This window comes from Notothenia rossii, assembly GCF_949606895.1.
Source record: "Notothenia rossii genome assembly, chromosome: 4".
NCBI classification, from domain to species: domain Eukaryota; kingdom Metazoa; phylum Chordata; class Actinopteri; order Perciformes; family Nototheniidae; genus Notothenia; species Notothenia rossii.
In genome coordinates, this window is record NC_136902.1 from 14606352 (window position 1) to 14618216 (window position 11865).

The 11865-nt window shown below is 40.1% G+C and overlaps 1 long non-coding RNA gene across 1 annotated transcript; it reads left to right on the forward strand.

The window, feature by feature from the left end:
• The first annotated feature begins 1506 nt into the window (after positions 1 to 1506).
• LOC307037806 lies at positions 1507 to 2877 on the forward strand. Its single transcript, XR_013807782.1, has 2 exons — positions 1507 to 2559; positions 2780 to 2877. It is a non-coding gene; the product is annotated as an uncharacterized lncRNA (long non-coding RNA).
• The last annotated feature ends 8988 nt before the right edge of the window (positions 2878 to 11865 follow it).

An 11865-nucleotide genomic window follows, 5' to 3' on the forward strand; every position in this document is an offset into this window, starting at 1 on the left:
GTTGTTCAGGACCTTTGCTTTTGCTGATCTTAGATAAATACATCAAACATTACATACATAAACAAGTGAAAGAAGTCCAGATAAAGGTCTATTCACAGCATGTTACAAAAGTTGAATATGTATTTATTTGCTGTTAAAGACCATCCGTTCTTCTCTTGCCCACTTATTTGGAAAAAAAATTCACTTATTATATTCATGAGCATATTTAAAATGTATTGTCTACAGATCACATTGTTTGCCTCGCTCCTTTCAGCAGTGCCTCACATCAATGAACCACTCTGTTAGAGTCAGAGAAAGACACTGGTTGGGTCCAAATCAGTGGTGTTATGCCTCCTGTTGGGATTTAAAATAAAGAATGACATCCTACAACAACATTACCGTAGTATGTTGGGGGATCAAAGGATCGATGGAAAATGTGAGGACTATTTCATCCACAGGACACTTACTGATCTACAGCATGTTGATCTCAAGACTTTAATTGTCTATCATATACTGTAGGCTTCGTAACAAATTGCTTTTTCCCACACACACATGAAAAAATATGTCCACAAACAGAGAGAGATCTGGACCATGGAAATAACATTGGGATTGTCTCTATCCAATAAAGGAATGATATTGTTACACTGTTGGTGGAGCCTGTGACCTAGCATTTTCGTCGTCATAACCAGTGCTTGAATTGGGCCGGTACTCACCGGTACGCAGTACCGGCACTTCTGATTTTTACCCATGTGGTACCGGCACTTCTTACTGAGTACCGGCACCTTGCCGGTACTCAGTAAAATGCCGGTACTCAGCCGCCGGCAATATACGTATATATTGTAAACGCAACGCAGCGCAAATGTGGGTCTGACTCTGCCTCACAGAGGGTGACTGGCTGTCTACATGACGTGGCCTGCCGACATTGCCACTTTCATACAGATCATACTAATGCCCTCCATTGGTCTCTGTGTGTCATTCAAGCTCGGGAGGGTGTGTGTTGGTGTATGTGTGGCGCGAGCGAGCGAGAAAGCGCGCGCACCGGTTACGTGTATTGTTGTTAGCATCTGGTGCTAGCTAGCTGCGCTAACGGATATACGGAGCTGTTTCAACAACAAGGTGGAGGGAGAGTCCTTTGCTGTCAGACTGAGAGGCTGATAACTACAGCTCTGGTGAGGTAAATTACTCTCTGAGTCTTTAGATAGTTAACTTAGTTTAAGTTATCTCAGTGGGTCTCAAACGGTTCGGTCACCATTTATGTAAACACATATTTCCATTTGAGGGGGTAGTGATTAGTAAAATATGCATGAATAATACAAACAAAATGTTAACTAGGTGAAAAAAGGTAAGATAAACTTGTTGAGAGCTAAAACTAGTCTTTGCTGTTGCCTCAAAGAGGAGCAGGGGGGAGAGGAGGGAGACAGGAGAGGCCGATTCAGGAGCCCAGACACACTCATAACTATAAATGAACCAAAAACAAATAAATAAACAAGTTTCAATGTTTTTTCATATTGGATATTGTATGTTATAGAGAGGCGAAGTCACGCCCATCTACTTCCGGTCCATGGGACCCCGGAAGCGAAAAATTATACATTGAATTCAATGGAGAGAGAAAACGTATCTTTTGATCCCGTTTGAATTGTGCCACGAACTACACATATGATGTTTGTCAATCTTAAACAATCATTTCCATGTCAAAAAAGTCACATTTTGTCGTAATACTGTTGAAATATAAGACTATGAAAAATACGCGACTACAAAGACTACAAATCCCAAATCCCATTCTGGGTCGCGCATGTGATGTCACAGGCGATAATGCTCCAAGTGGTTGCGACTCGTAATTAAAGCGAAGAAGAAGATTTCATAACTGATTTATTCCCTCCAATAAATATAAGAGATTGCTCCAATAAATTCACTTTTACAAGATGCCTGTGTGCTTTGTACCATGTTGTAATCACAAAAGTGATCATACCACTTGCTCGTTCTATCGCTTCCCGTCTTATAAAAGGACCAGGAGTCGCTGGATCAGACATATCAGGTAATATCATAGGTAATATACATGTTGTGCATGGAACATAGTCAAGTTAGCTACCTAGCTAGTAGCGACGAGTAGCGAGCACGTTAGTTAGCATTACATTACTTAGCCTTGTCATTTTTAGTAGCCTTACCATTAAGTTATTATTTTATTACATGAAGTAAACCAAAATGTTAAACAGTAAGAGTAGTCATCATGGTAAGTATTTCGTGAAACATTTGAAGAGTGGCCTGCTGCGCCCTCCACCGGGTGCTAAGGAAGCAGTTCAGGGAGAGTCGAAGGAAGGCAGGCAGGCAGGGAGCTTTGCGTGACATTCTTCTGGACATGTGTCATTGTGATGACAGTGAGAGTGAGTCAATCTGTTTGTTGGAAAGACAGTAGTTGAGTGATTACTGAGAGAACATTATTAAAAGAGATCATTATTCAGTGTTGTTACTTTAAAGTGTTGTTACTGACCTGTTTCTCTTTTATTGTCTTTACCTCACCTGTAACTGCTGAGACCCTGAGGAACATGCACACTGACCTGCTCTGGCAACCTGATTTCCACTGTACGTGATAGTATTTGGTTATGGTATATTATTTATATACATCAAAGGCACAATGCACCCCCCAGAGACACACATGTATTGAGTGTGATATTTTGCATAGGTCATGTGAAATCATCTTTACACACTAGAAAACTGTAGGAGTGGCAACTTGTTTTGAAATTGAATTTTTAATATCCGATAATAAAGTTGATCTGTTTTCTTTATTCTTCTCTCTCCCCAGCTCCATCCATCACCGTTCTCTGTTCCTGCAGGTCCTGCTTGCTAATCAATGCTCATATGTTTTTACACAATTACAAATAAAGTCAATGTACTGTATGACATGAAGTTGTGCTTCATTCTGAGTCAATAATAAATTCATTCTGCTTTCAACTGCAAAATGATTGTGGACTGCACCGACATCCATGTAGCTGCCCCCCCCCACCCAGTAAGATGAACCAAGCAAAGCTGACACTCAACATACAGCTGTGCTCTTAAGTTTACATGAAGAATTTGTGAAATATTGGTAATTATTTGGAAAAAATGACTGACGATGCAGAAAACTTTTTTTATTTAGGAACAGTGGTCAGGTGAAGCATTTATCACTACATATGTGTCACACTTAAAAGGCCAAACACACTGGCCAAACACACCTCGTTTACAACTTCCCAGTTGACAGCCATGACTCCGTCTAAATTGTACCCCCCTAGCACCCTCTTCATGAGGGACGCGCATGGAGTGGATGAAAGTCCCGACCTCAGCACAGCACCAAAATGATTGGCTGTCAACCTGCCCTGCCTGTGTAACTGCCACTGAGGATTTGTCCGCTGTCCTACGGTGGCTGTCTGGATGGCAGCTTAATGGTCTCTGCTCAGTCGCATTGAGGCAAGAATTGCCTCAAGCCCCCGACCCCAATGCTCCTTCACCAGCTCCGGCACGTTGAAAATGGCCTGATGTTGAGGCTGCAGCTCTGGCTCAGGTGACAAAAGCCATGCCATGCCACGCTGCGCCCCTCAGTGGAGACCTGAACAAGTCTACTTCCTCAGTGGCGATGTCTCTGGCCAGTGGGTTGTATGTCTCCTCTTGTTGTTGGTAGAGTTGAGACACCGGCTGGACTACTTTTGAAGTGCCAGGCTTCCTCCACTGGCACTCAACTTCTGTGGAGCTGATCTGCCACATGGCAAATATTGCCAATGCTGCAGCGTGGCTGCATTTGTACATCCCCCGGGCACAACCACAGACAGCGCTCTGCATCGCGCCATCCTCTCCCATGTAGATCTGTACAAATAAAGTAAGTACCATGTTTGTTAACATGCTATAATAGATTGAATGAGCAATACAAGGATGGTCCAGATCTGGGGGTGGGAGGGTTTATTTTTCCAAAATGTTGTCCTCTTGTCTGATTGTTGTTGTTTGTTTTTTCTGAATTTTTTGTAATTTGTGTTGTATTGGTTGTGATTGTACATTGTATTTTTTTAAATGTGTATTACATTTTTGAAAAACATTTGATCAACAAAAAAGGATTTGGTCAGGGTCTAGACTCAGTGTGTAGTTTATGAATTAATCAATGCTCTCTACATTAGGAAAACATACCAGTGTACCAGAGGGAGTCACACACAGCTGTGCCTAGATAACCAAACAAATTGACAAGATAACCAAAATCCTTGAATCTACACACAGCAAATAAACTGAAATGACACAACGAGATGTAAAAAGGAGATCACACATATAGTCGATATAAAACTGGCCGCTTCAATCTGAAGAGCAACTAAAACAAAACACGGGAGTGTACCTTGTTCTTGTGAACACTAATGTTATCCACAGCATACAAACCCGTATACAGTACACCCGTTCTAGGTTCTGATTGGCTCTCTAGGTTGGCATTCTAGCTTCTGACTGGCTGTCCAGGTTGTCAATCACAGCCGTGGTTCATATTATGCTTGTCGACTCGTAACATCGCTAAACTTTTTTTCTTGACGGTTTTCTCAGTCAACTAATGCTATTGATAACAGTAACATAAATTAACACAGCCCTGCACACTGCAGTCATTATATGCCGGGTCTGTGGTTCATCATCTTCTTTTTCATTCTCCTCCTTATTGACTGACATTAACGTTAAACATTGCACTCATGTTACTCACCGAAACCTTGTAAAGCCGGTCCCGCATGCTGGCTCTTACAGAACCGACTAACTCCCCTTTCGTGTATGTACAGCTCTCAACGTGCCCGGACTTGTAGTGATTTTCACCTCGTTTTATACTTTTATTCTCATTCTGAAAGAATGAGGTTAAATGTGCCAACGTGACGGCCATCTTTGTGTTGGTGACGCGTATTGTGCGGGACCAGAGACATGTAGTTCACTGAGCGGCTTAACACAAAAAAATGTGTTACTTCACAGTTTTACGACACATTTAAAAAATGTTGACTTGCAAAATGTTCTTTTAAATTGACAAACATCATATGTGTCATTCGTGGCACAATTCAAACGGGATCAAAAGATACGTTTTCTCTCTCCATTGAATTCAATGTATAATTTTCCGCTTCCGGGGTCCCATGGAGGCTCCCGGAAGGGGAGGGACTTCGCCTCTCTATTGGTTATGGCCATGTACTTATGATTTTATGATTATTTAAATGTATACATTTTTGTTTCATATGGGTGTAGTCTCTTTATTTCCCCCTCAAAATGCACCAGATTGATGCATTTAAGTCCAACATTTAAAAAAAAATCTTACCGGGGGAGCATGCCCCCGGACCCCCCTATAGGATTTGAGGCCCGGCCCCACTGTTCCCAAATAGATTTGCAATTTTTTTTAAATAGTAACCCATCTCCATATGTTTCTTTTTGGGTAGTAGATTTAAACTAGAGGGCCATCACTTTCACGCTATTGACAAATAAATCCAGCAAAATGGCACAAAAAACTGGTAGTGGCCTCAGGGACGAGGAGTCATTTAACCAGCCAGTAGGAGTCAAGCTTTACTTTCTTTTATATCCATAAAGAAAAAGTAAATCTGTTTACAGTTGTTTCATTATGGATGTTGAGAGGTATCCATATATCTCTTCATTTTGCTCTCAAAGTGCACCAGATTGATGCATCTAACTTCAATATTTAAAATGTTCCCGGTGGGAGCATGCCCCCGGACCCCCCTAGACTAGAGTGTGTCAGGTCCACTCCCCACTTATAAAAATAGCACTTTACCACTGCACCCCCTCTAATCTCAGATGCACCCTGAGTCATTTTGTTTAAGTACAGTGAGCCTTTCTAAAATATACAGTAAAGAGACAAACCCACCAGCATTATAGGATATACTATGACTTTGTGCCAAATACTTGTTGCTGATTTAGAGTACTGGCACCTTTTTAATTCCAATTCAAGCACTGGTCATAACTACACTGTAGCTCTGTACGTATGACTAATGAAAGCCTTGAACCTTGAGCCTTGATCAGATGTAATGGGATTAGAGTAATCTTTCGACAAAATAATAATAAGAGTAACCACATATGATGAAAGTAACCTGGTTATAGTTTCAGTGCTATTTATAATACGCTAGAAGCTCTAGAAATGTTATTTGGTTTGTCTGCTGGTCCAACACTTTGGTCCACAGTTAAATTAATTTTAATTTTGGTCGGTAATGACATGGCTCTAACTTTGGCTCAAGCAAAAACAACACATTTGTCCCAGTAGTGATAAGGATCTAACAATACAACCTTTTTCTTTTTTTGTAGAGTGTAATGAGGACTGCAGCCGTTTGCTTGCATGGCTAAAGGCTTTGAAAGCAAATGGGTATTATCAATAGGAAAGGAAGGGGGATAAATACAGGCACATATGTTTGTATACGTTGAATAAATCCAGCAGTGTACATGTGGATGATGATAATTATATAGTTTTGGAGAGGATTTAATCCAAATAATCTCTTTCTCTCTCCTCTCCTCTCTCTTTCTCACACACACTTGTGAAACTTTAAAGGCTTTCTGTGTTGACACACACACACCTCCGTGTCCATTCCCAGAGGCCTCATTAACAGTGCTGGGCGATAGGAGGGCTTACACTAGTCTAAGATACTGAAAGACTGTTCACAGTACAAACAAAAGCTTCAAAGTGGGACTTCCACAGACACACACGCACACACAGAAATACACACACATTTACAGACCATAATCAAGGAATGTAGTGCAAAATACAGCAGTGTGCATTGTACATAAATCTTGTGGATTTTAAGTCAAAGCTCAATACGGTGTTTGTCATTCTGTTTGGTTACAACGACGCTGCATATTCCTCAGTATAAGCCAGCATCTGTCCATTAAGTCTCTATTTCATCCTTCTGTGCCTTTGGTATCCGCGCTCAGCCTTAAAGGGTAACTACAATAGTTCTCTTGCAAAACCGTAATTCTTTATTAATACGTTGCGGAAATATCACATAATTACAGTTCAAGATATAATGTATTTTATGCTGGCTATGTACAATGGCACAGCCTAAAGAGGTTTAGACCAATTTCCTCTGGTGATTGCTTCACCCACTGCACCAATTATAATGCATTAACGCGGAGCAACAACCGACTGAGACAATCTGCAAGTCCATTTTCGCCACAGCATGAAAATTGTCTAATGAAAAGGCCCTAAGATAATTATTACTTAGCCTTTTAATATACAATGGAGATTTTTGAGACTAAGAGGGGTGATAGAGAAAGAGGGCATTATATTTTTGCGAGAAAGAAGAATACAAAAATTCAATAATCTTACCATGAGCATCTCCGCTGAACATCATCATTTGCAGGGTGAACATTAGATATGTATCTGAATGCCGCTTGCTGCTTTTTCTCAAGGCCAGCCAGCTTAAATAACGATGATTCTGCCTGAGGGACTGCCTGCTAAAGGAATGTGTTTTCTAATTAGATAAAGCCACTTTCCCAATTTTCTGGCTTCTTAGCATGGCAGTGAGAGAAGCCTCAGAGCCATGTTGAGATGCTGCCAATTGCTACTCTGTCCACCGCCCAGCGCTCAAAATCACATCACCAGGGAGACAATAGATTCTCCGAGAGCGCTGATATAAATTCTGTGTGCGTATTCCAGAAACAATTTAATCTGTAGCCAAAGCATTACAGATTGGCATCACTTAGCCATTACCTTACATTACATGTGTTTTTGTTAATCATGGATAAACACACTCATTGATGACACCAAATGCTTTTTGGTATTTTCCTCCAATTTATAAATATTCAGTAAACCAACAATACTCATCATGCTAGTCGAGATTTACTTAAGTCAAGTCTATTTAATTTTGAATGCCCATTTTTACTTATTTGTCTCAAGGGGCTTTACCATCTGCACAGCATACAACACCACTTTGACCCTCATTTTGGATAAGGAATAGGCAAATATAAAAACCTTTCAGCAGGGAAACAATGCAAGAAACCTCAGAAACCCCTCTACCATGGACAGACTTGCAATACAGAGAGAAACTCCCAGGTGCTGTCAAATGAATAATAGCTTGGTTTTCACCTGGTATCTAATCCAGATTTGGAAGTATGCTGTTACCAATTTGTTTTTACATTTTGCAAAATAAATTGACTTTTTTGCATATAAAGAGCTTTTCTTTTCAGAGTGCGTTTAAAGTTGCCATTCAATGAGTCCAGCAATTTAGTTTCTTCTCTACAGTTTTGCACACACAAATGATTGTGACCAAAAAATGAAATGCCATATTGAATATTTCACATCTGGTTAGGTTTAGGGTTATTGAGTCCTGCAGGTGAGCTCCACTGTGCAACTGCACATTTAAAATAACAGTCATGAGTAATCGATACAAGGACTTTGTTTTTACAAATAAGTTAATACATCAGGCCCTCCAAGCTTGAGGTCCTTGACGAGCTATTTCAAGCCTCATCTCTTAAGAAAAAAACCCTCTCCTTCAATGAGACTAGCAACCTCTCCACTCCTGAGTGACACATTACCAATTTTGATCATGTCTCTTTAAGGTAAGAGAAATTGAAGGCCGCTATCCACATAAGTAACATTTAATCTTAGCAGACAGAAGAGGAAGACTGAGTCTAGATTAAATGCAGGTGGAGGCTTCAGGCCTGAAGTATTTTACCATCTTGATTATCCATCTACACTCCTTGTGCTTCCCAATTAAATCCTCCGCAGGTGAACTCCATCTCACTTCTAATTAAAAGTGTAAGGCATTATTTCTCATTTCATAACCCCAATTGACTCTGAACAACAAAAAAACTACGATTAAGTGGAAAAATGTTAGCTTTGTCTGCGAATGTCTATACATTTTCACCTTCGCTGTTATATATTTAAATAATAACATGTAGACAGAAGTGTACGTACCATAACACTTCTCAGAGCATTTATTTTGCTGTTTTCAAACTAACAGCTGTAATTGTTCACTTTCCCTGTGTGTGCTCTAAACTCTTCTGTGTATCTATTGTAACTCACAGAGATGCTTAGAGGTCAAAGATCCATGACCTGGGATCTTACTGCAAACTGCCTTTTATATTCTGAAACAGCAGGGTGAGGTTCTGACTGTGCCGTTTGAATCTGCTCTCTGTTTTTATGCTCAGTTAAAACTGGGTTTGAAATCTCATTCAACAATACTACTTTCTCAATAAAAGCCGCATACTGGTGAAATAACGGTCCAGAATGACATTACAAGCAGCCTGTTTACACTTGAGCAGGAAGTATCACATGAATAAGAGCCATTCTCACCCTGCAAGTGGCTCTACTAAACAGGCGCTTTATGCTTTTTGGGGGTTTCCCTTTACTGTAGTGTGTTATATAGGTTTTTGTTCATGTAAATGGTCTGCAAAGGCTTAAATCCCAATGTCTCATCACCTGCCTGAAACAACTCCATTGGATTCCTTGGTTTGCTTCTGTTAAGGTCACCTATTATGCAAAATCCACTTTATCATGTATTTTATACATAAACATGTGTCCCCTCTGTGTTAAGAGATTCGGAACGTTTCAGTAAAAAAAAATGTGCTCACTTTTTGTCCTGATCCATTTATATAAAAACCTGTCTGAAAATGAGCTGATCAGATTTTGGCCACTTTATGATGTCATAACGATTGTTTGGCTTGTGTAACCATTAGCCAACTACCAACCAAGGTAACCCTCCCCCCCGCCCCTTATCACCTGCATCTCCTCCTAGAGCACCATTGTGTTATTTTTAACCAAATATCTCTCAGAGGGGCGTTGGGAGTGGCTCCTTATTTTCATCTAAAGTAACAGACACAGAATTAGCACTTTTGAAACAGGGCTGAAACAGAGGGGATTATGGGATGCTACAATGCATGATCTGTTTGGTATTTCGAGACATGTTTTGTATCTGAGACCTATAATATATTGATGAAAAATAGTATAATAAGGGACCTTTAAATAAGGACATCACTATATAACACTCACGCTTCTATTGGCTAGCGCTCCAACTCATTGTACGGTATAGGAGCGGGATATTTCCGACACATCTTTAACACTAGAACCGCCAACGGGTACATTTTACCCGCAGCTGTTTCTTGATTGTATGTAACTTTTTTTCAATAAAATATTCAAGTCTCCCAGTCTGTTACTTTTCCTGAAAGTGTTTTATATAGCACCCTCTGCTGTTAAAAAGTGTCAATATGAAGTCAGATTGAAAAAATTGCCCAAAAAATTGCCATTTATACCCATCAGCGGCAGCGGGTAATATTGACCATATAGAAAATGCAGTGATTCTCGTGCGTAAGTATAAACATGACGTGTTGCTATAGCAACGCCTGTTGTTTACTGCGGTTCCTCATATATAGAGAGATAGATAGCTAGAGAGATAGAGAGACACTTTTAGCGATATTTTATACTTCATGCTATCTGCACATCACTGTGCGATCAAAACTCACTGTTAACCCTGTGTTCTAGTATGATAAATAAAAGAACATTGTACCTTGAAAATCAATGCATTCAAATACATTTTACCCGTTGGCGGTTTTAGGTATACAGCGACCCCTGGCGGTTCTAGTGTTAAGCAGTTGACCAATCACAACAGAGCCGGCAAACTAACCAATCAGAGCAGACTGGGCTCTTGTTTCAGACAGAGGGTGAACATATTTGCATAAATACATTTACATAAAAAAAGCACTTTAAACATTAAAGCATGTGAACATGTCACACAAAATGAGCATAATAGGGGCCCTTTAAACTTCCAAGGATGTGACAGCAACATTTCCAGGTATAATTTAGATAAGCTTGACTAAATATCTAAGTCTCAAAGCCTCCCTGCATTATGAGGCAGTTGAGTATGTGCTGTAGGCGGCATACTTTTAATTTCTTTCTAGTGTGGTATACATCTGCATTTGTAACAAGCACAAAATCGACACAATGCATGCATACATAACGCACTTCATCATACATAATTTGAACTCAGACAATCTGTAAGTAGAACACAGCAGTTTAACATCCTGCTGGTTGTAGCTTCGTATCTTTTGTCTTTCAAAGTGAATATATTCTGCATATTAATTGTATATAAAAATACTTTCTAGCACAAAGTTTTTCTCACAAACTGCTGCTTTTTCTTTTCTTTTCTGTGGAAACATAAACTAGCTTAGATTCCTTGAACTTGTTTCATTCTATTTACAGAAGCGTGTGCGGAGCTTTTTAAATCAGAAATATATGAAACTCATGAGTCTTAGAAATATTTTGTGACCCCATCTGTAACCCTACCAGGGGCCCTGACTCCAAAACTGAAACTCTGCTCTGCTGCGTCTCCAGCCTCAAACTGTGAGCCGTGTGTATTGTTACATTGGTAGTCAGCACTCTGATGTTTGGGCCAAAATAACAGATGCCCATGTTGACGAGGCTGGAGCTGTCACAATTCCCGCTCACCTCTGTGACTGTTGGCACGGCGAACCACACTTCTCAATCTGCCTCTCCTTCACCGACTCAAATTAACAGTTGGATTCCCGCATAATTAAAAGTTATTACAGTAATATTTCCATTCTGCTGTATGGTAAAGAGTGGCTGCTAATATAAAAAATAAGCTGATCCCATAAAGCGTCATCAGGGACTCTAATGAGTTGGACTGCAGCCAAGGATATTTCCCCCCATTTGACGCTGTTTCAGCATAGGAGCTTTTAATGAGTCATAATTATGCACCCCAAACATAATCTTGAAATGAAATACAGAAATGTCGAGGTGGGGAGGGGGTTTTCTTTTCTCCGGCAGCTTCTGCAAGGCTGAATGTGAAGTCCCGAGATCATGATATTAGGGAAATGTATTTTCTTTGGGAAAACATTCATTTCACTCTGTCTAGCAATGATTTAGATCTAGGACTAACAGCTTTCATTCATTAATATCATATT